The sequence below is a fragment of the Molothrus aeneus genome, chromosome 7 (assembly GCF_037042795.1).
Source record: "Molothrus aeneus isolate 106 chromosome 7, BPBGC_Maene_1.0, whole genome shotgun sequence".
NCBI lineage: Eukaryota > Metazoa > Chordata > Aves > Passeriformes > Icteridae > Molothrus > Molothrus aeneus.
The window spans coordinates 16,857,656-16,881,562 of record NC_089652.1 but is presented as its reverse complement, the minus strand read 5'-3'; the positions used below and the strand labels follow the sequence as shown (position 1 = coordinate 16,881,562).

General features: G+C 41.6%; 1 long non-coding RNA gene across 1 annotated transcript in view; it reads right to left on the bottom strand.

The window, feature by feature from the left end:
- LOC136559077 (uncharacterized) overlaps nt 1–18,218 on the bottom strand; it is a 49,902-nt gene extending 31,684 nt beyond the window's left edge. Inside the window, exons 1-2 of the long non-coding RNA XR_010783964.1 lie at nt 18,125–18,218; nt 701–791 (exon numbers count right to left, since the gene is read on the bottom strand). This is a non-coding gene — a long non-coding RNA (uncharacterized lncRNA). The remainder of the gene's footprint in view (nt 1–700; nt 792–18,124) is intronic.
- Between the last annotated feature and the right edge of the window lie 5,689 nt (nt 18,219–23,907).

Sequence of the window (23,907 nt, the reverse complement as noted above, 5' to 3'; positions counted from 1 at the left end):
CACTTGCTTTGGTGCATGATGTATGGCCAGTGTCTGCTCCAAGAATCAACAAATGTGCATTATTCCATTAGCAGTTAGCTGTTTTCTACAAAGCTTTACAATTTATTAGTTATTTATGTTAATGTACTAGTGCCTTATTTTACATATTTGTAATATTTTCTTTCCTTTGCCATGAAAAGAATGAAAAGTTTAGGTATTGCAGATCAGTTCAGCTTACATAACATTTACAAAATGTTGTTTATAGAAACAGTTTCATAGATAATACTTTTTATGCTTGGGACTGCTGTTATAACTTATGTGAAACTCATACTGAGATCAAAACAAGACTGAGGCTATTCTAATACTCTGCTCCTTCTTTCCTTCTGCTTTCAGGAAGGGGGAGAAACTCAAGCTGTATGAACTGAAATGCCACGTTTTCCCCAGTAAAATCTGGGAGAAGTGTAGGACAACAAAGAACAACAAAAGGCTGAAGGTTTCAGTAGGGGGAAGAACTGATAAGGCAGAGTGTAGTGGAGCTCCAAAGGGTTTCTAGAAGCGTATCTATTCAACAAAAATGTTGACAGTATCACTGGCTACCCAGGAATTTATTCCTGTGCCTGTGTTATGCAGCAGGGGATCCTACAGCTTGGACACATATCAGTTACTTCTGGCTGATTGTCTTTCCTTCATTTCCATGGCACGTGGCCTTTACAGCACTTACCAACTCTGAACCTTGTCAGCATCACGGCTGCAGAACTTCTGAAATTCCTCCTTGGAAGATGTCTGTGTCACACTCAGCATCTCAGTTCTGCCTGTACAAGAGATTTAACACCATGATGTCACTCTGGGCTAAGTGCAAGCAAAGGCACTGGGTTAGTGTGATGCTTTTAGTTCTGGCTGCTGACTATGTGAGGTCAATACTGGAGCATCTCTATCCAGCACTGCAATTTAAAAGCACGTGGTGGGGTGTTAAGAGTTTCATATTTCAGGGTGCAAATTATCTGTTGATTCCTCATGTGTGACTTCAATTTGTATTTTTAGCCATGCTTATGTCCTCTAATCACACATTATCATTATCAATGCTTTTGAGTAAATCTACTAATTCAACTCAATGACCTATGCTACTACATCACCTCAGCAAAGGCTCGAGTTCATTAGCATCTGCTGTCTCCTCGGTGGCCTGTGTGAAGTGAGTGGCCTGTTGATGCAGTTCCTAGATATCTGAGTGCTGCATTTTTAGATGTTTTTAGTTGCATTTCTGCCTGTGCTAGTGAACATGTCCCTGAACACAATGACAGTGAAAGAATATTTTAATAAAAATGTTAATACACTGTTTCAGACACAAATCTACCTTATCTCTAGAGGAGTTTCAAAACCTTTTGATTAGCTGAAAACCACACCTGACTTCCCTTTTTGTGTCCCCACAATGTGACTCAGCTTAAGCCACATTGGTTCCTAAATCCCTGTGTAAAACAATGCAGGATGTCCTGTGTATGAGAATCCCTTTTTGACTAAAGTCTGCATCCACACTGACAACTCACTTTGCACAGCCCTCCTAACAGACATGAGAGGCAAACAGGTTTCAGCTCTGCTGAGGCGACATCAGTTCATCTCAGTGACAGAGACCTGGGCTTAGTTTCCAATGCTCCAAATGCTCCCAGTCACAGAAAGCAACTGTGAATCACATTTATGTCTTCCAACAAATTTTCAACTTGCTTTTTCAGAGATTTCTTTCTTGACATTTCTGAAAACATTTCTCAGTTGTAGAGAAATCCTTTTCTTCCCAAGAACATTTCCAAGGCTCTGGATTATTTAGGGTTCAGATCAGTTGCTTGTATGAATTTAAGGTTAATTTATCTAAATTAAAAAAAAAAACCACCAAAAAACCCAAATAGAGCTTGTAAATGATCTCTAAGCTTCAGCTGACATCAACTTGTCAGTTTGCCTTTTATGTTTCCAGCATGGTCAGAGAGGGAGAGAGAAATTTGATTCCAGAACCAACAGTTTTAAATGACCCATCTTATTCTACGTAACAATGAAAAAAATGACCATTATCTTATAACACCCACAATGTTCATGAATATCAGAAGCTTCTTAAGGGTCCTAATGGGATATATTGGGAGTGGTCAGGATCTGGTGGATGGGATGACAGGATTTTGTTGGTCAGATAAAAATCTGATATACAAGGGTTAATTAAAAATGCAGAGCAAAATATCCACCTTTACTGAAGAAAACGAATGCCTACATTGCTGTAATAATGCTGCTTCTACCATTTTAGCTAAATAGGAACACGTCTGTCCCTCCTGCCATAGCACCCCCACGCCACTGCACTTGCAGTGGGTTCACTCCAAAGATGCGTTGCAGTGAGAGCAGGTGCAGGAGCAGAGGATGAATTTTCAGCTGGGAAAGCAGTGTGTGCAAGTGTAATGCTTTTCAGAAGAACTTGTATCAGGACCCAGAATGCCCATGGCTTTTCTCATGCCAAGCAAGCCAAGGCTCATACTTCTGGTTCCTGAACAAGTGCTACAAATACACAACTGCCCCAATGACACATGCTGCAGCCTCCTCCTAGACCTTCCACTCTCTCCAAATGGCAGCCTTTCTGAATTAAAATATAAATGAATCCTTCTTTAAAAGGCCAAGAAAAGGAGAGTTCTGTTTTCTGCAGAAAACCCAGCTGATTTGAAAATAATATAGGGGAAATATATAGCAACCAAGAGTAAATGTTATTTCTCTTTGAACTTGTAAAACTCAAAAAATAAAATAGTCTTAAAATGTGCTCTCTGTCTCTGGTCTTCCAGCAGCAAGCTTACTCAGAGTTCAGAATGTTGACAGAAATAAATTACAAATCATTTTATAAGGAAAAAAACAGGAGCAATTTTTGTCTTGTTTGCAGGAATGTGTATCTTGCTAGGGCTTGAAGAAGAACACTGCTTTGGATTTCTCATATAGCAGGTAACTTTGGGGAAATTAAGAAGCAAATTAAAGTGCTCTTTATGGCTGCTGAATCACCCTGAAAGCATATATTAATTATTATGAACATGTTATTCCTACAGATGTATGTGCTACCATCATAAATTATCATTTGTACCACAGCAGCCCCTTAGGCCATATCTGAGAGAGGAAAGCCAGGGTGTCTGGAGTGTGCATCCAGCAGTGGGAGTGCCTGCTCCAGCCATCTCAGAGCCTCCTGCAGGTAAAACCCAGATGTGCTTGGATTTTCTGATCCCAGCTTCTCCCTCATCTTCCTACAGAAAGGACACTGAAGGGGATGGCTCTGACAGCCCTGAGTATCCCAAAGCTGCCTCAGGCTTCCCAGGTGCCTGCTCCCAGCAGGTACCATCAGCTGCCTGAAAAACACACTTGTGACCTGGACCCCTTGTACTGGGAACCACAAAAAACAAGACCAGTTTTCCAAGTTCCTGCATCATGCTTTACAGCTTTATGTACTAGATGCTTGACAGATGAAGCTCAGAGATCCACCCTCAAGAGTGTACAAGAGTCCAATGGAAGGAATAAATAAATTGAACTTCAGAAAAAATCTGTTATTTTTTAGAACTGGCTTAACACTTGGGAAGTTAGCAAAGCCACTTGAAGAAATTCTGGCAAAAAACCCAGTAAAAAAACTGTTTTGTACTATTATTTATCTAGACAAAATGGAATAGAAATTGCAAAATGCACAACCAAATGCTGAAAGTTTTGATCTTGCTCAGGCATAAATGGGTAGATTGTTTTCCATCATTGGGGATTTTCTGATTAGATAATTTGTTCATGCTTCTTGGTCAAATTGAGACATTTTCAAGGGAGAGTTTCAATGGCTCCTTTGTCAGGAAAAGTTTCTTAGCTTTGTTCTGCAGTTGAAAATATGGATCAAAGAGAACAGGCAAACCTGGTCTAGCCTAGTAGAAGAGTCACAGACTCAAAACAGGCGAGACCTGTCTGGGAAGTGGCTGATGCACTCAGTTCATACCATGACCTGCAGAACCAGGGTTCATGTCTACCATCTGTTGATCCATTTATTTGTTAATTTTGATTTTTTTTTTTTGTTTTTGTTTTTTGCTACAGTTTCTCCTTTCTACTAACATTTTACCAACATTGGTTTTTTTTAACCCCCACAAAGGTTCTTGCTCCCCTTCAAGTCATTCCCCTCACCTCCAAAAGCGAGGAATTGCATGTGCTCAATGCTGGGGTGCCACATCAGCTCCTGTATATTCAAACCTGTGTTTTGTGAGCTCTCTCTAGCACAGCTCACAAAGACAAAGAAACCCTCCAACCCTACTGAAAGTTGCAGCATGTTTTTGTAGCAGCTAGAAACAGGTATTTTCCCTCCCTTCCCTGCCAAAGTTTCACTTACAGAAAACCTCAGAAATTCAAGACAACTTACAGCGTGCACAAGACTTTATGAAAAAAACCCAAACAACCAAACCCTGTAAAGAGACCTTACATTTTGTTCATCTTAGCATTTGTGTCTGCTCTGCTGGCAGAGAGCTCTAATTGTCAGGGACACAATAGGCTGTGCTCTTATCTGTGATTAATAGACATGATCTTTCCAGAATGATAAATGCAGGTAGGTAAAGTCTCTGTGACTATATCTATGCTACATTGTAGATTATCAAAACCCCTACTATGTGAACATGATAATAAGTATCCATGGTATCTAAAAGTGCTGGCTAAGAGTTCCTAATGTCTAGAATTCAATTTTTATGATTTTTATGTGGCTTTGAGGGGGAATATCCTCCACATCATTGAAATTCAGTTACTTAGCTTTTGTTCAGCTCTCTTCTGGGGATTTGCCCCACATTCCTCTTTGAGATTCCCTTTAAACAGGAAGAGGGATCAGTGCCCTGCACAACAGGACAGTGAGGACCTACAGAAGTGTGCACCATCCCCAGTGTGGCTCTTTTGAGGGCAAAAGGGCACGAATGGATCTTACTCACAGAAACCAGCAACCCTCTCTTGCCTGTTTGCCATGGTGGCACCACAGCTACAGTCCCTCAAAAGAAGTGATGAAACACTCATGCCATTTATTTCTGATAGCAGTGTTTCAGAAGACTGAGGGCCTCTGACATCTGCTACAGAGATTAAATAACCACCATTATTAAATCTCATACCATCCAGTCATGACGGCAGTCATTGTGGTTGCAAATGATAACCAGCATGATTAGAACTACCCATTAAAGAGATTGAGAAACTGCAAATGCTGTGGTATGTGAGATGCACAGCATCACACTACTGTGCAGATGGAAACATCTGCAGCAGAGATGGGACATTCAGAAATGTGCTACAAATTTTTCAGACACTCTTTCAGCCCGAGACTCAGGCCACACACTGCGAGCAGATGGCTCCACCTTGCTTTGTCATACACAGAAACACTGCTCTGTTGTCATGCAACAGTGTAGATTTTTGTTGATAGCAGGTTCATGGCATTTGGCAGTAACCATTGTGGAGCTTTTCCCCCCTTTTTTTGGTGTTAGGGGTTATTTTTCCAGAGGAACACACAGTGGTGCTGAGATGTCGGCTCTGGTATTTCCTCAGACCACCAAGTCAGGATGGGAAAGGAGCAGCTCCTCTCTGTTTGCATGGGAGCCAATGACCAAGCAGGAGGTTTTGGCTTGCATACAGCTCTCTGAGGCAAGCTTGGAGATAAGGAGGTTCTTGATACTCAGATCCTGAGAAGTAGTTTTTTCTGTGTAAATATTATGTAGAAGGCTAAGAATATTATGTAGCAGGCTAAGAATTAACCATGGTGGAGAAACCTGTATGAGGTTTGTATTTGCTTTTTTACCTCAAGTTTGTGATAGACTTTCTGTCAGAGAAGAAATGGCCAGAAAAGGTGTCCAGTAAAGCCTGGTCATTAAATAGCTCTTAAATTTCTTTCTCTTAGAAATTTTCAGCTCTAAAACTACTGATAGTTTTTCTTGCAATCTGCTTAAGAGGGAAGCAGACTACCCAGAACTCAGGACTGTGTTAGCTGAAAACTCCAGCTAAGCTACAGTGAGCCTGCTTGTACTGCAGGCAGGCCTGATCTGCCCAGCTGCACCAAACCTCTGTTTTGGTGTTCCTGACAAGCAACATCCTTCTGGGGAGAGCTGACAGTTTTGTTCTGTGTCCTTGCAGCCTTATAACCCACCAAATCCTCTCTTCCACAGGAGCAACTCTGTTTTACCAAAGTACTTCACCTGGCAGACCCAAATTGGGAATATGCAAAAACAAGAAGCAAAAGATGGTCTGACAAAGGTCGTCCCTCAGAAAAATGTTTGAGCCCATGACTGACTATGTCTACTTTGTGTCTTAAGACCTTTTATTACATCAGGCTTTCTCTGTCTAATTGCTAAGTTTCCTCCAAGACTATGAGTTGCTACAGGTATCTACTTCCATTTCTGCATATCAACAACTTTTAATCTTCTAATGAATACCAACAAAATATGGGGAAGCTCATCTCCTAAATACTGATGATAATGATCAAGATGATAATGTTCAAAGCCATTTAATGAGCACATTTATTCCCACAAAGCACATAAGCCATGGTTTCCTGGGTGCAGAGATAGGATATATAAACACTTTTTTTTTTTTTAACATGAATGAAGAGTCTTCTATTTTTAAATAACAAAATATATAATGAGTGAGAAGAGAAATTATCAACAACTTGACAATTTTGCAGGCAGAAGTACTGTCAGAGAATCAACAGGGAGAGGAATCAAAATATGAAAGAAATCTTTGAAACAGGTGCAGGAAAATGCCCACTCAGTAGCCATGTGGGCATTTTTGGACGACATATGCATGGAAGACCAACATAATTAGTTTTTTATCACCTTGAGGAAATTTTAATAGGACAGGTGTAGAAGACATTTCAGGAGAAGCTTTAGACTGGTCACCTGATTAAACTAAGTTAAGCACATATTTAAGGGACTTGCTGCCTTGGGATCTTAATTATTACAGACAATTTCCATGTGTGTGTTTGCTTTAACATTGTCTCCTGCTGGAGAACAGCTGGCTGCAAATGGGCTGGCAAGGTAAACAGAAACAGGCCTGCAATGCCCAGCAACTCAGACAAGTCTCATCACCAGCACAAATTGGTTGCCAAGCTGACAGGCATGAAATGTCTCGGAAGGATCCACATTTCATAGCTGTTGTGCCTCGTGGACTGTGTCACAGGCAAGCAGCAAGACATTCAGTGACACAGTATTGGTGCATGTCAAATATTGAGAAAAGAACATAGATCCTAACCAATTCATTTTTCTTCTGAAACACATAGGTTAATTTGGTGTTTGGTGGTGCTCTGTTCATCTACAGCACAATTGTCTGGCTCTCCATTAGTAAACCTCAACAGCATATTATTTTCGAGTTAATTGCTAATTTTTCAACTCAAAGACTGATCCAAGTGATTCACACATTGACAGACCTACTGCTCTGTCTACCTGTCTAAATTTTAAATGACTGTTTGAGGTGAATCTCATTAAACAAATACAGAGTTATGTCAAGAAAAGGCTGCATAGAGCTGAGGCACTCCATAGCTTGAACAGTGAGAAGATGTACAGAAAGAGATGAAAACAGATATACTAGAGGGAAGGTTATCTATAATACTGAGTAGTGGAATAGATACTGGCAACAGAAAGCAAATATCTAATGATGGTGCCAAGGTTTTGAGCCTGACAAGATAAGAGAGTTGTGATGACCGAGGAGACAAATGGGATGTGATGGAGAAAATTAAGAAAAAAAACCACCATACTTTTCTTTTGGAGAATGATAGTATAATGTAGTCATCTAGAACAAACAGCAGAGAAAGGAGCAGGGGCAAGGATGCTGGATAAGGCAAAAAGACAAAATGACAAAACACAGGCTTTGAGGGGTAGTTGGAAAAGAAGAAACTGATAAATGTGTGTGGAAATACAATTAAAAAACCCTCCCAGAATCACAAGAACCACAGTGGGATAAAAGGGATCAGGAGATTGCAAGTACCTTACATTTCCCTTATCTACCTACTCATGAACTGACTGGAGTGTGTATTAGAGTACACAGGTAAGGATCTTGTCCCCACCTCCTCACTGATAAAAAGTGTAAGTGATGGAAGCCTGTTAAAAACAGCCTCAGATAGGTACTCAACAGATGAAATGCAGCAAAAATAAAAGTTAAAATATCACCCTTTGAGGAGTGGCTCAACCTATGAATTGCATGAACTGCCTGATGGTCCTGTCCATGCTTCTTCCATAGATGTCATACCGGGGAGGCACTGTCCTTGCAGCCTTCCATTTCACAGGCAGCAGGACACCTCTGACTGCATGAGTCTGGTCTCAAAAGTCATAAAGTTGCAATATACTGGCCTACTTTGCTGTCAGGACTGAACTATGAAGTGGAAAAATTTGAAATTATGTTCAAAGAGCAGAAATAGTGTTTTTGACCACCAGGGTTCACAGCATCTATATTGCAGTAATGAGACAAGTATAATTTTATGTTTTTCCTGTCTCATATTCCACAGAGACATAATACTTCCCAACTTCACTTAGTACCTACATGGAGAGAATGATTATCTACAAAGCATTCTTGAAACCACAAAATGCATGATGAAAATATTAAGTGTGCATTTTTTGGAGTAGTGAATGACACTGCAGCAATCCTAGCCCGACCATGCACTCGCAGACCTCTCGGTGACTGCGGGACTGTGCTGTGTAAGTACCAATTATGTTACTACAGCTCCTGAATGGCACCATTTTGTTGTTAAAGTGAACAAAGGATGCCTACGAGGCAGTGAAATGTAAGGTGCTGAGAGGAAAGTTTTCTGTGGCGTGCTGGGGGAATGTGGGCAGCAGGGCTAACATGACAGGACTTGATGAATGATGTTACACGAGGAGAGGCTGGGCCAGATGTGTGCATGCAGTGAACGTCTGTCCTCGGTGAGCCGGGTAACTCACTGGGAGTGAGCGAAGAAAAGCTCCTTTCTGTGACAGGATTTCATCCCCCTCTTTTGTCAGGACCTTTCATTTAGAAATGCTACTCTTGTAGCATGGTGGCCATGGGCTACACTGTGTTGACCCATTTTGACAGGAGGGTAACACAGTGGAACAGCTTCATCAGCAGACAGGAGTGACTTGGGCTCCGTCCAAACCAAACCTCAGGAACCAAGCCTGCTGATGATGAAATAATCATCACCTCAATTGTCAGCAATTAGCCCAAGCAAATTTGACTCTAGCTACACACTGTAAACTCAGTGTAAACTAGGAATTCAAAAATGTTGCACAATTAGAAGTGTCTTGATTGATCTTTTAGTGTTGAATCTAAAGACAAAAAAAGATTTATTACATTTGGGGAATTAAAAAAAAAATTGTTTATATAACATTCTGATAAATAAATTACTGGAGTCAAGTATTTTGCCCACCTCTGGTTAGCAATGCCATATCTGAAATCTTTTCTAAACAGGTAATATTTAGTTCCACAACACAACTAACATCCTACTCTGACTATTTGGAGGCATTGTTGACAGAAATGTGTGGGGAGAAGTAAGGTTACAGAGGTAACCAGGTAGAGTTTAGTCAGTTACCACAGCACTTTGAATACCAATCACCAGAAAAGAAGTTAAGGAAGTTAATAAAGTCTCCTCTGAGAGACTTCCTTTACACTGTAGTTTTTCCATCTTTGCAAATAAAATGTACAGAAACATGTGCCAATTGTAAGGTCTTTTTTGTGTAGTTTTGCACTGAAATCTCCTGTGTTGTAATCTTCCTGTACGGAGAAAATTTTTTTTTTATGTTACAGGCCATGTCCAACACTGTGGGAGAAAATATCTCATGAAGAAAGATGTTAGAGGTAGGTGGGCTCAGCATCATTGTAATGTAACACTGCAGCCCACAGTGGTATAATATAAATGTTTGAAGTGGCAATGTAAAATATAGACAGTCTTTGGCTTTATACAAAAGAAAAGTGTGTGTAAAAATTGCAAAGCATTCTGCAGCTTGCTGGTGATTGGATCTCTGGAAGAACAGCATTTTTTTTTACAGCTAAACACGATATAAAGTGGCTGATTGCATGTTTTTCAGTTTTTTTTTTTTTCCTCTTGACTTACAAAATTTCAAGCAGATTAACAATAAAATCAATTAATGTAAACTTTACGTGACTCTTCCTTGGCTGTCAAGGACAACTGGGATAATGGACCGACTAGAAAAAGAAGTATGTTCCACTCCTGAACCCATTTTTTATCTCAGTGTATTACAGTGAGTTGTCTTTTCAGTGGATATTTGATGAGAAATCATGTTTTTCCGAGCCCTTTTTAGGACAGACAAAAATGAATTGGTCCCTCTTTATCGACCTACATCAGGCAATTTATCTAAACATGGTAACATAGTCATACATAAAAGTTAGGGCAATTCCTTCTCTTAAACCATGAAGTGATTAACTTTACTTGTGTATTTATTTCAACATGCTAGAGATGTCAATCATGGGACTTAGTTAAAAGTGTTCTAACAGCTCCCTTTTCCAGGCTATTATACTTAAGAAACCTTAAATTTTGTTGTACCTTATCAAAAGAGGAAATTACTTTAACAGTATATGAAAATAGTTTGGATACATTAAAATCACATATAAGCACAAAATTGAAACAAAATATGTTATCAGGACAGTATTTTATTACAAAATCCTCATAAGCAGCTTTGTATTTTAGTATTCTTATGTGGGCATTTAAATGTCAGCAGTTTTCTTTCTATATTCTTGCTTTTCTCTGGGTCACTGGCAGAGTAACAGCTGAGATTTGTATTTCTTTTTCAACTACCATGCTGTTGTAGGCTCTTTCAGATACACCCTTGATTTCCAATTTATTACTTGATACCAACTGTTATAAACTGGTACTTGCACATACAAAGGATGGGAAATGTGGGGCAGTACCAGAAAAAAAAATAAACCCCTTGAAGTCCTTTTAGTGTTTTGAAACAGTGAAATAATAAAAACAGTGAAGTAGTATGTCAATCTTCCTCTTTCAGCTACAACACAAGCCAAGGCTTGTATCTCCCCCACCCTTTGATGGGAGCCAGTGGCCAGCCATGTGTAGCCACACTGTGTTCACTGGGCTTGCAGAGCTAAGTGCAGTACCAGGGTTTCTGCTGGCTCTGCTCATGCTGAAAAGTGACTTTCCTACTGCAGTCATCTGAAGAACCTGCATATTTAAGACAACAAAGCAGAAGCTGGCCTTTGGCATCCAGTCTTACTATTTCCCACGGAGTAAGTAAGAATCTACAATGCCCAATAAAACACAACTCTTCTGGAGTGAATGTTATGATTGTTACAAGGTCCAGATACACTATATCAGAGAGCAGGTGCAGCTTCAGGTGTTCCCAGGCTGCAGGAGTTGCAAGGTACCTTGTGTTAGCACTTGTTGGCATTACTCCAGGAGGAGCTTGTGTGCACTGAGTCAGAGCATCCGGCTCGGAAGGGGGTCTGCCGGCCCTGGGGTGCAGTCCTCCTCCCACACATGTCACACCCCAGAACTGAGAAACCCAGAACTCTTCCAAACTGGTATTTTCTCACACTGGCTGGCGAAACTGGCCAAGAAAAGCACTAAGGACTGTCCCTTAGACGGACATGGCAACATGCAGCCCCCAGTGTCCTGGCAAGGTCTGAGGAGTGAGCTCATTAAGGCTCAGTCCCCACTTTCTGGCCCTCTTTTGTATTGGAATAACAGCCATCTGATGGGAGTGGGAATAAAGTAAAAGTAGCAAACTTCTGATAGATTTGAAAGTGACAGTGTCGCTATCACTGAATGGATGATGCTGGAAAATGGTGTGGAACTTTAGAAATGCCCAGTCATCAGGCACACCATCAGCATTCATACAGAATAAGGTAAAAATGCTCTTCTGGAAATGCCTAAGTATGTTGGCCTTTGGCCTTTGACAAATACTATGTAGGGTGGTTTTTTTTTTTTTTTTCATCTCAGAAGTAAATAATGTATGTTTTATAACCATCAAAAAAATTCTCTGCTTTCCCTCTTCAGATCACCATAAGAATAAGTGACACAGACAACAATTGTCCAAATAAGTAGACTGACTGATGTTTTTAACATTGATATTCTTCCCCCCCCTCCCACATTTGGAAATCATAGAGAAGAAACAGCAGCTATGCAACTTCAAAGAACTTTCTAGCACTGGATGTCATTAGAGATACTACAGCTGTTCTTCTTACCCCGATGGCTCTGGCTTTCAGATGCAGCACATTCTAAACAACAGTGAGCAGGGAATGGATGATAGTTTACTCACTTTAAGCTTTGCTGTAAGTACATACCAGGAGGTATATATACCAATCTCTACCAGCAGGTTTGTGCCTTCTGATTTGATTTCAAAATTCTGCTGACCCTGCCCAAGCTAAACCATGGGAGCCTGGAGCTGACCAAGATGCTTTACTGGTTAATGGACTGAATGTGTAAACCATGAGGGAGGGGTGGATGTGTGCTTTTGGGTGCTGTGAAGAACCCTGAGAAAGGCAGAACTTCAGGGGGGTAGAGGGACTCCAGGCAGTGTGACAGGATCCATCCTAAGCCTTTGGTCCCAGGGACCAAAAGCATTTCAGGAGGAGTTATTCAGCTTGTCTGCCACAGGAACAGTGACACAAGATGGGACTTTACTGTGAGAGCACCCATGGCATCATGACTTTGGTTTCATTTCTGTGTTACGCTCTCAGGTACCCTGGTGTAACTGGCTGTACAGTTTATATAAAAAAAAACTTCCCAGACAAAAATGGGACTACTGGTCTTAGCATCACTCATACTAGTATAAGGCCAAAGCAGGTATCTGTCACTCAGTAACTTATTTTGTTTTTCTTGCTAATCATCAACATTTTAATGTATCAGTCCTTCCCATAGCATTCCACATCATCCTGTATTGCTTTCACAGAATCAGAGGGTATCTTGAATTGAAGAGACCCACCAAGATCATCATGCCCAGCTACTGATATGGGCCATAAGCCAGATCCTTCTGCTTATTCCCCATCTCACCTCCCTCACAGGGCACACCATGTACGTGCTGATTCAGCAAAATACACAATGCTACCAAGGGAGCAGAGTGACAAGAACAAGATGTCCCGGTACTGAACTGGGACATTCCTTTTGCTGGGGAATGCTCAAGCCCTGGTGAGTTTGCATTTCCTCTGCATATGAATGGACTCTCCCAGTGGGAGGAGCAGGTTAGCCAGTTATTTGTGTTACCATTGGGCTTGCCATTAATAGTTAATATTGCCTGCCACTGAATGCATTGTTATCAGGCCTCTAAGGTATCACATTTGATGGGCACAATTCACACTTCTCGGAACTATTATTCCAAGCTTCCTGCCAGTTCCTTAGTTTACTCAGGCTTCTTATTTCCAAGGTTATTTTTGCAGCAACAAAGGCTGAAATGTAAGACACGATTCTCTGCCAGACAGAACTGTGCCCTGCCTGCCTCTGCTGGGGCATCACAGGGCATTCCACAGGCTCCTGGAAAGCCATGGCCCCCCCAGCAGGGACTCCCCAGCTCTGATTACAAGCCTGGACTCAGCCAGTCACACTGATGTGTCTCTCCTTTAGGACCACAGTAAAGCACTTCTACCAGCCTGAAAGCCTGGTAGAAATGAATTTCCCTACCCAGCTTTTCATTATGAAAATCTGCAATTTCTTTTTCAGTTTGCTGTTGTAGCCAGGTGGGTGTGGGGCTTCCTCCATGACCTGCCCTCCACTGTACTACCAGAGCTTCATGTTTGGTATCTGCAGGCAGCAACTGGCAAATGAGAATCACCCAGCAGCTGATAATGCTTTATTAAAGTGTGTAAATATAAGGCCAAAGACACAAAGGATCATGAAACACAAACTGAAGGGAAGGTGGGAAACTGAACAGGAGACAAATACATTGCTCTGTACCTCCAAGTCAGGAAATAAGGACATTCTTTCAAAACAGCAGAAAATGAGTATGGAAAAATATCTACAACAAGAAAAATGTGAAATTAGTATTATCAGAATTATATTTAATGGAATGGACTCTATCTGGTACATATTAAAACAGTCCTAAGCAATACTTCTGTACTTAAAGACGGGTCAGGTTTTTTCATTGCAAACACAAATTTCAGGGTGTATAGTTCAGCCTTAGCATGTGATAGAACTGCTGTGTCTGGGTGTGGTTCCTCCTTCCCTACACAAGACTATCCAAACCAGCTATGTTGTTTCTACTTAGAACAACAAACACAAAGACTGGGGCTCCATCCAAATATGGCCGATTTTCCCTTTGACAAGAAAGAGGATTTAAAGCAGAGAGGGAATGTCAGAACAAGTTCTTGCTCTAAAAAGATTCACTGCTTGCAATGGATGAGGATTGACTCACTTCCATAATTATTTCCAACGTGGAGTTCTGTCAGCATCTGGCACTGTTGGTGGGATATTACTGGGATATACACAGTGAAGAGTTTAGTCCAATGAGGATATTAGCTCCTAAAAATGCTAGTGTGGCTTTCCACTTCAAGATATGCACAGTGCAGATTATGCTGAACAGTAGCAACCGATCTTGTCTACACTTGGAATTATTCCTCTAAAATCATGTCTGGATCCTCCTTTCCAAAATAAAAAAAAAAGTGTGTTTGATGCTGTGCTTAAGTAATTTTCACTGTAAATTAAAATAACTGAGAGGAAGAAGTTTTATTCTTCAGTAAGTGAGTCCATACACAGCGTTCTTTAAATATCTTTTGCATTATAAAGTCATATCCTACAACAACCTAGTTCCGAATTGCAGATAATATTGTATTTATAAAGTGTACACTCTCAGGGGATAAGAAATATTGCTCAAAATGCCATCCAAATGTTGAAAATGTAATATTTACACTGGATAGGTGCCATCCTTGTCTGGCAGGCTAATGGATCAGAAAAAACTGTCTGTGAAAAGACAACTGTGGCAGTGGCAGGGAGTCCAGCAGTTTCTTTTTCCCTCCCTCCCCTTTTAGCAAAACTGTACTTCCTGGTGCTATGGTTTAAATCAGATTTTGAGAAGTCCATTATAATGCATCTGTTTAAAATATCAAGGGGAAGCACAATTTAATAACACTAAATATATACAAAAGTGAGGGCTGTGAATTAATACTGTCCCTCCTGCTTAACTCACTGCCTCTCATGTTACAGCATCATTGACACACAGTTTCACGTCTTCTAAAACATGTCATGAACAGCAAATAGCCTATTGTGCCTTTGGATGTCTTCCTATGCCCTTGCATCGTCTACATCAGACCTGGTGGTCTTACATAGAGTAATCCAATCTTGTTGATTTTAAGATAATATTTTAGTTAAGTTATGCTGTAGTTACAGGAAATAAAAATGTTATATACCTATTTGTCTTTTTGGCAGTTTATACTTTGTGTTGCCATTTATATTACCTGGAGAAAAGCCCCCCAGATAACCCATGCAAATCATTTGTAGAGAAGCTAATTTCTATTTCTTCTAAAGCCAATTTTAAATCTCCTCCATATGGCTGATACAAAGTATTATGAGGCAGTTGATAAAAACGTGGCTCCAATGAAGTCAGTGAGTTTTGTGACTGACTTCAGGAGAGCCAAGATTTCATCCATTATCTCTTTCTGTAGCATAGGGTCCAGCTGTATTGCAGCTAAAAAAAAAAAAAAAGCAAAAATAAAAACCCATCGGCAAAAGACTGAAGCTATTAATCAACCTAGAAAGATCTGGTTAATGTATTGCAAGGTAGGCCTCTGTTGGACAGTGTGTGCCTTTAAATTCTGCAAGTATTTAAAGAAACCCTGCCAGAAAAGTGCCACATGTGCAGCCCCAGTCACGGGGCCCAGATAATTTCCATCCTGCCTACTGCAAGTACTGCACTCTGCCGTGACTGGGCTTTCCTTCCTCACCCTCTGAGCCCCTTCTGACAGGCAGCCTCAAACTTCCCCAGGCAGAGCTCCAGTGCTTGCTCGTGGCAGCTGGAATTGCAAGGCAGCGTCAGATACTGAACGGCCGGGGATGAAGCTGGATGTAAACAACAGGAGTTCCAGCCTTGTCTAGAGCAGTGTCAGACATTTGCACATTCAACCTTTACTATGTCCATTTAAACATAACCTACAGTCTCCTGGTGTATCTTTATCTTTTGAATTTTACATCACATTGAGCTGATATAAAAATTCCATTGTGGAAGTAATGCTGCCTACTCAAAACCACCCATCACAAACTAGAATGCTAAATTTAGGAAAAAAAGTTTCTCTTACCACTGAAACCTGGATGCTGCACACTTAAGCATGTACCCTGATTCCTGTCCATAAACCCCAGGGAGCAAATGGGATTCTCCATGTTGTGATATTGTACAAGTACTTGCTCAGGCAGAAAACAGCACAAAATAGCAAACAGCTGATCAGCCAGATGACAGAGTTATGTTTTTAAGACCATATTTAAAAATAAAAGTGTTCTGCACACCATAGACTAAAGAGGGAATTCCCAGGAATGTTTCCAAAATCCAACAAACATTACCATTGATCCTGGAAAGTCTTTCAGTAAAGCAAACTCATTCCAAACCCCTTCATTTCACTTAAAAACTCTTCAAAGTTATGCAGGCGTGCACACACCTTAGCCACATGTATGTGGAATTCTGTAGTGCTTTGCTGACTTTTTAATTCATCTAAGTTCAAAGCTTTGATCTGTGCTGCTACACTTTCTGTTTGCATTTTTGCAGCCTTTACATTATATTTGGTGAGAGAAGACTTAAAATTTAGAGAGAAAAGAAAATCATTATTTAGCTTTCATTGAAAACGTGTGTGTTTCCATGGATGGTGTAGAGCTCAGATTTTCAAAAAATGCAGTAGACAATGTGCCGTGGTTGTTTTCTTCTGCTTAAAAAGTACAACTTTCTGTAAGCATCAGTAACTGCAGTCACTACTGTAAAATTATGGAAGATTTATATAAAAATCTGAGATGGAAGAAAAATAAGGGCTTTGCTCCTTTTCCTAATGTATTTTATTTCTGTAATTTGTCAGGAAATGTATAGTGAATTACCAAGTAATATCCTCATTGTCTTAATCGGAGGTGATGAACACGAGGGTATACAAAACATTACAAGTTTTGAATCAGTGAGATAAATATGCATTTTAAGGCTGTATGGTCTGCACATGCACCGAGCCATTTATGTGCAAACAGAAATAGCTATTTTTAGAAACTAGCCTTAATTCAACGCAGCCGAGCTAAAGCAAGCACTGCTCTATACTCTACCTGCAACTTTCCCATTCATTCAGATGTCTCTGAATGAATGAAAATTAATAACCTGTTTCTGTTTTTTCTTTGTAACCCTGCCTTAATACACAGTGTAGAGATTTACAGTGACTAAAACGCACAGAGTTGTTAGAATTTCTACTAAAACTAACTTCATGGTTATTTTTTTTCCTCTTAGTGAGGTCGAGGCTCGCTGTTCCTGCTCATATATCGTCTGTTTTCCAGCCAGCTTTCCCTTATGGATCCCTCACTGCCCGCTCCCTGCCGGGGCTGCTCCGGCTGCACTTCAGCGAGCACCAGCTCAGGCTCAAAGACAAGCCAGGCTTAGGCACCGAGTCGCTATTTTTCGTACAGTGGCCTTGAACATCAGCCTTGTCACATGAGAAGCAGCTATCCTCTTCACCTGAACAAAACGAAACTTAAAATATCTTCTACCTACAATTTCCTTGTTTTATTACTATTACTCCCCTCCCTCCCTCGTTCCTCCCTCCCTCTCTCTCCCCCCTCCCGCATAAAGTTTCGGGCGGCTCTGGCAAAAGCAATTCCATGTGACGGCAGCGTCGTCGCTTCCTTCCCGGCCAGCCACGGGCAAATCCCGACGGAGCATCAGGGGACAGACATCCCGGGAGGGAAGCGATGCCCCGAGGACCTGGCATCGCCGCCTCGCCTGCTTCCTCAATGCCCGCACCCCAGCAACCGGGCGCTGCCGGCCCCGAAGCAGCCGGGACACAAGCGTAGCCCCTTCCCACGGGCAAGGACGGCCGGCACGGCACGGGGGGAGCACGGCGAGCGGCGGCAGCCCGTCCCGTCCCGTCCCGTCCCGTCCCGTCCCGTCCCGTCCCGTCCCGTCCCGTCCCGCCGCGGCCGTGTGCGGCAATGCTCGCCCGGTCCCCGTCCCGACCGTGCCTTCTCCCTGAGTAGCACCGACGGCGAGGAAAAGGCTGACCTTACCTGGCTCCTGCGGCGGCCTGGAGGCTCAGAGGGCGAGCAGCTCTCCCTGCAGCCTCGCCCGCCCCCGGCACGGGACGCCCTGCCCCGGGCGCGGAGGAGCCGGGGCGGCGGCGCGGCCGAAGCCGTCGGGAGCCCGCTCAGCGCTGCCTGCCCCTCCAGGAGCCTTCCAGCCCAGATATACCCGTATTGTTTTCCTCGCACCATTTTTTTTTTTTTTGATTTGCAAGAAGACGCCAAAATCCCCGTAAATGGCGCATTTCTGGGGCGGGGGGCGCTCCCGGCGGCCCGCGGGGGTCGCGGCGCGGAGCCCGGCGCATTCCCGCTCCCACAGCGCCGCCTGGCGGCGCGCCGCGCCCCGCGCCGCCGTCCCCGCGGCCCGCCGGGAACACGCGGGGATCGCCATAAACGAACCCCCCGTGACCCGTACGCAGTTCAAGTGCAATCTTTCTTTTTTTTTTTTTTCTTTTCCGCTCCCCCCTCCCCACCTTTTTTTTTTCCTCCTGGATCCTCTTTCAAGCCCACTCCACGCTGCTGCGCTATTACATGCTAATTTAATTTTACTATGGACGATATTTTCAGCATTTGCTGAGGACAGTAAATTTTGTAGTTTATGTTATTTCACTTTTTATGACTTTTTAACACTTAATAAAATTTTATTAGAGCACTTTTGTGTTTACAAGGCCACAAAACTCTTGGCAGGTTGTCAGAAGTCCTTTTTATTATGATCCTACTGATATACTGCGAGTAATGAAATAATCATGTCCAGAAATGTATCAAAGGCCAGAGGGATTATCCAATTTAATGGCTCTACAGATGCGCTGTGAGGAATACGGACAGGCAACGCGTCGACAGGCTAAAAGGCGTGTGCGAGGCGGAGGCAGCCCTGCTTAATTTCTTTCCCATTGCAGGCTGGTGCTGCGTTATCCTGGAGGCTCTGGGCTCGGTCAGGTGACTCCCGGTGCTTTCAAGAGAAATGGGTTTATTCTGGTGCAAAAAGCTCTTTTCTTTTTATTCTTCTTAGGTGTGCATCTAACGCTGACGCACTTGCTGTGGCGTTTCCACTGCTTGCGACACTCAGCGAAACACAATTTACTGGAGAACACCCAATGTCATCGTGCCATTGTGCAGCAAACAGTGGCTTTGGGCGTTAGGATTTAGTCATGCAGCCAACAAATAATTACACAGAAAAAAGAAAGACTACATTACAAACAAACATTAAAAAATCAAAAGCAGAATAAACTGCTGAGATCAAATACAAGTGAGATATTTAAGAGCATTCTGTGAAATTATTGTTTTTTGCTTTTGTCAAGAGCAAAGCTCTTGTCACAGCACAGGGTTGTAGGAGTGCTCTCATTTCTGCTTGTGCCTTTCTTCCACAATGGTCTGTTTTTCTGCGCTGCTGCAGTGCTACAGTCTGAGATACTGCAGCTGTTTTTAAGGCTATTTCCTTTTATTTTAAATAATTGTTCATTTAACATATGTTGTTAAGCTCATTCTTGCGTCAAAAGGAGGCGATTATACTTCCTGACCCTGACAGCGAGGTGGGTGGCTTTGTTTTATAATTAAATTTGCTGTGTTCAATTTCATATTTTTCTTTCTCTGCTCTTTCTTAAAGACATGCCAAGAAAAGATAAAAGGTACCAACAGTACCAGGAACACTCCAATGCCAGTTTGGTCTCTTTAACACACATTGTTCCAAATTTCACAGGGGCACTAGAAGTAAATTCCTTCACAATTTTACAATTACTTGTGTAATTCCCTGTGATTTTAACCCTACCCCATTAAAGTCTCCAACAAGAACACACTTCATAATTTTAAAAGCAGAAAGAGAACTTTTTCTCTTCCAGCACAAACATATGTATTATATTCCAATATCTCATGATACTCCCCAGTAGGGATTTCTTTTTAAGAAAACAGGCAGTATCTGTGTATTTTTAAAATATCCTTGAATAATTTGCAAGGACTCTACAAACAGGTCTGAAGACAAGGTTAGAAGTGATCAAAGAATTTATCTTCAAAATCATGACAATATATTAGAGGACCACATGTTTGTATATTTATTCTATTTGTGAATCTGCCTCACTTTGGAAGAGTGCCTCCAAAATCAACGGAGCTTCAGGAGGAGTTAAAATAATGTACAGTGTTAGTAACTATGCCAGAACTTGGCCCAGGAGCAGTAATATTAATCATTAAATGCAGTTTAGCTTCAGGACAGAAGTTTTGTTTTTTGAGAACAATATCATGTACTGTAAATCGCGTTTGCGGGTCAAGGTCAATTTAAACTTCTTAAACCTTTAACAGCAATCAAACTGGAAACCTGCAGGATGAAATGATGGCGTAAAAGAAGTGATGGACTGGAAATTTTAAATTTGGAAGAGGAGTTGTTGCTATTGTTTTTTTGAGAGAAAAAGCAAACTTTGAAATGCTTTGAATATAAATATGTAAACATGCCACACATTATTTAATCAATGAAGCATCTAACTAATTAACCCTTTTCTGAGGGGCTTCAGTTTTTTTCTGGAACGTCAGAAAAGGCCTGAGGAAGCAGCTCCCACCATCATGGAAACAGAGAGGTAGGATTCAGTAACTGGACCTGGACTGGTGCCTACAGGAGGTGTGCAAGGCCGGCAAGACAGTCCTGGCTGAAAGAGAACAACCTTTGTGCAATAATTCAAGGAAGCAGCACTACTAAGGATGGCCCTGTCCCCAGATGCACCAATGCCATGCCCTGGAGAAGTCCCTCAGACCCCAATGGGCATTTTCAGGGCAGTTATGTGGCTTGAGACATTCCCCTCCACGAAGGATGGCCAGAAGATGGTATGTGGAGAACGTGGATCCAGGGAGAAATCTGTGGATACAGAAATCTGTGACTGTTTCTGCAGATAATCCCTGATTCTGACTCAGTCATTCTCTAACAGCCCATCATCAGGTGCACCAGTGAAATGCAGCACACTTGGCACATGGGGCAGTGCCAACCCGACGGGTTCCCTGGTGAACGTGAGAAGATACATATTAATCATTTTAACAGGCCAAACCCTACTATTCAAGCCAGTGGAACTTGTGCCATTGTTCACAATGAGACTAAAAGTGCAGTCATGATGAATTAGTTATTAATAGGAAGTTACCTGTGAGCTTGGTAATGACTTTTTGCTAAGCACAAAGCTGGAGTACAGTGTTCTGTAGGCTGATGAACAAGCAACAGTAGATTAACAACTTATTTACGTGCAACATGCCAACAGCATGAAACTCAACCAAAAAGTCCTTAACTAAAGAAGATAAGGTGTTCTGTAAAAGCCATTTTTGGTTTAGCCATAGAACTCATATGCATAAGAGTGGGATTTGTGCAGCTAAAGGCCATTCAATTTCCTGAAAACAAATTTGGGGTTGATGAAGCCAGAAAGCCAAGTTCACTCCCTACTGAAATTTGTTAAGGGACTTTAATAAGGTCTTTAATTTTCCTTTTTCAAAACTGCTGGCAAAACAAGCAATAGGTACTTTTTAAGGGCTGTTTTTTATTTTTATTTTTTGGTTGGCAAATCATTTGCTTGTTGAAAAGCTGCCATTTCCCAAATCAGGAGAAAATGTAACAAAAAATATGGGTCCCTCAAAGTCATGAAAACATTCCCTAGGCCTTTTACTATTACTTGAGAAGGAAGATTATAGATTAGATATTAACATAGCCCCCTGCTATTCAGGAGACCATAAGACAATTCTTTCTCTGTAAATTAGAGCACAGACTGGAGTCCACATCTGCCATATCCCAAATGAGTGCCTAATGCCTAAGTGATGGGATCTTTCCAGTGAGGCTACTCCAGGGAGCTCAAGGGAAGACAGAAAATAACAGCAGAGTTTAATTAACCTGTCTTATGAATTTTTAATAAAATTCCTGAAGTTTGGGGAGTTTGTGGCTTGTGACTGAGGCTGGAACTCCAGCCTAGGTCATCAATTGAGAAAAACACACATTTCCTACCAAAACTCTATCCTTTTTTTTATGTAGTTATCTGCTACAAAGTTTAGTATGCTGCAGATGTATTAAAGAATGAAAGTACCTGAAGATAATGATATAAACTTAAAGTATATAAAAATAAGACAGTTGAAGTGCTACCTACATTGTAGTTTCATTACAGTTTAATGGACATACGCCGATGAGCATTGTGCCTCTGTGTCCAATCTGATAGATGTACCCCATAAAAGCTTTCCTCAGAAGAAAGTCAGATAAGTGAAACTCAGTAGAAAAATAGCTGTACTTTCTGCAGCTATAGATTATTCAATCAATGAAACTCCTATCTAACTCAATATTACCCACATCCTTGGATTTACTTTCTGAACTCTCATCTGAAGAACAAACTGTCTCCCTCAGTTTCCTCTTATGAGTGTGGTAATTTTGAAAGCCCAGAAACCCTTCCTGAGGAGTAAGCAGTAGCTCCAGACTATGGTTTTTGTGGCTGAGACCAGATAAAGAATAGCAGTTACAGTTCTCAAAACAGAGCTTTGGATTTCCTTGAACATAGTTATTGTTTATAGTGCAATGTCATTGAAGTTCTTAAACTGAGTGGTAGTTATGCAATCATTTAATGTTTTCTATAATTTTGGCTTAGTCCCATTTTTCTTCTCCTTTATTTTCACTCTATGGAACTATATATCATAGTTATATAGTTATCTATCTATCTATCTATCTATCTATCTATCTATCTATCTATCTATCTATCTATCTCATTACTAGCTCTCAAGAAATTAACATTTCTTTTACTGTCTCTTTCCTGGTAACTTATGGAGACAACTTTTACTAATGGTAACCATAGCAATAGAGAAATGGAGTCTAACATGACCGCCTTAAAACACACAACTCAGAATATCTACAAGGAATCTAACATGCAATCTTAGCTGGAGGAATTATAAACAGTAAACCCAGCGGGAGAACTTCCTACCTTATACTGGAAAATCCTGCCAAATTTCTATAGTCATCCTGGTGACCTGTTAGGGATCAGGGACTCCTATGTTATTTAACACCCCTGTACTTGTCTTGTGCCTTCTGCATGAGAAGCATTGGCACGAGTAACAAACATAGCAAGGGTGCTCCCAGAGCCACTGGGAAGGGTCTGGCTGCCCAAGTGCTGCTCTAGGTACTCTCACAGGACAACACCCTGTAACTTGCTGAGTACACCATCATCCTTATAACCATTTTCCAGAGGAGAAACTGAGGCACTTGGCTTGAAGGTATTTAGGTTCTTAGGGAAGTCCCTCCAGCTGCTCTGTTCTCACAGGATCTGCCTGACTCCTGTTTTTCATCTTTACCTGCCTAAAATATCCTGGTGAGCTTAAATAATATCTTAAAGGTTTTACAGATCTGAGAGGCAAATGAGGAAGATAAATTCATTCCCCTCAGGTTACCAGATTAGCCCTTAAGCATAGCAGGTAAGGCAGCATGAAATTGCAAAAGCAATCTGCCCTCACCTTTCTGAGTAAAACATGATGTGGCAGAGAAGGATACACAGGCGTCTCATGGGCAAGTGGGTGCCAGGGCAGCTCTGGCAAAGGGATTAATCTGGGGTGTAACATAGGTGCCAGGGGTTTAGGGTGTTCAGGAGCAGTGCCTGCCTAGCAGCCAGTGCACAGGGAAGCCTGGTCCAATGGCTTTCCTCTCCCTTTTACTCTGGGATGGAGAGAAAGGTCTGTTTTACCCTGGTGGGTGGGGACAAGGACCATTTCAAGCACCATTTTTTGACCCAAATTCTGCCTTTAAGAGAGCATTATGGAGCCTGTCTGCAGCCCAGCCTAGTCTC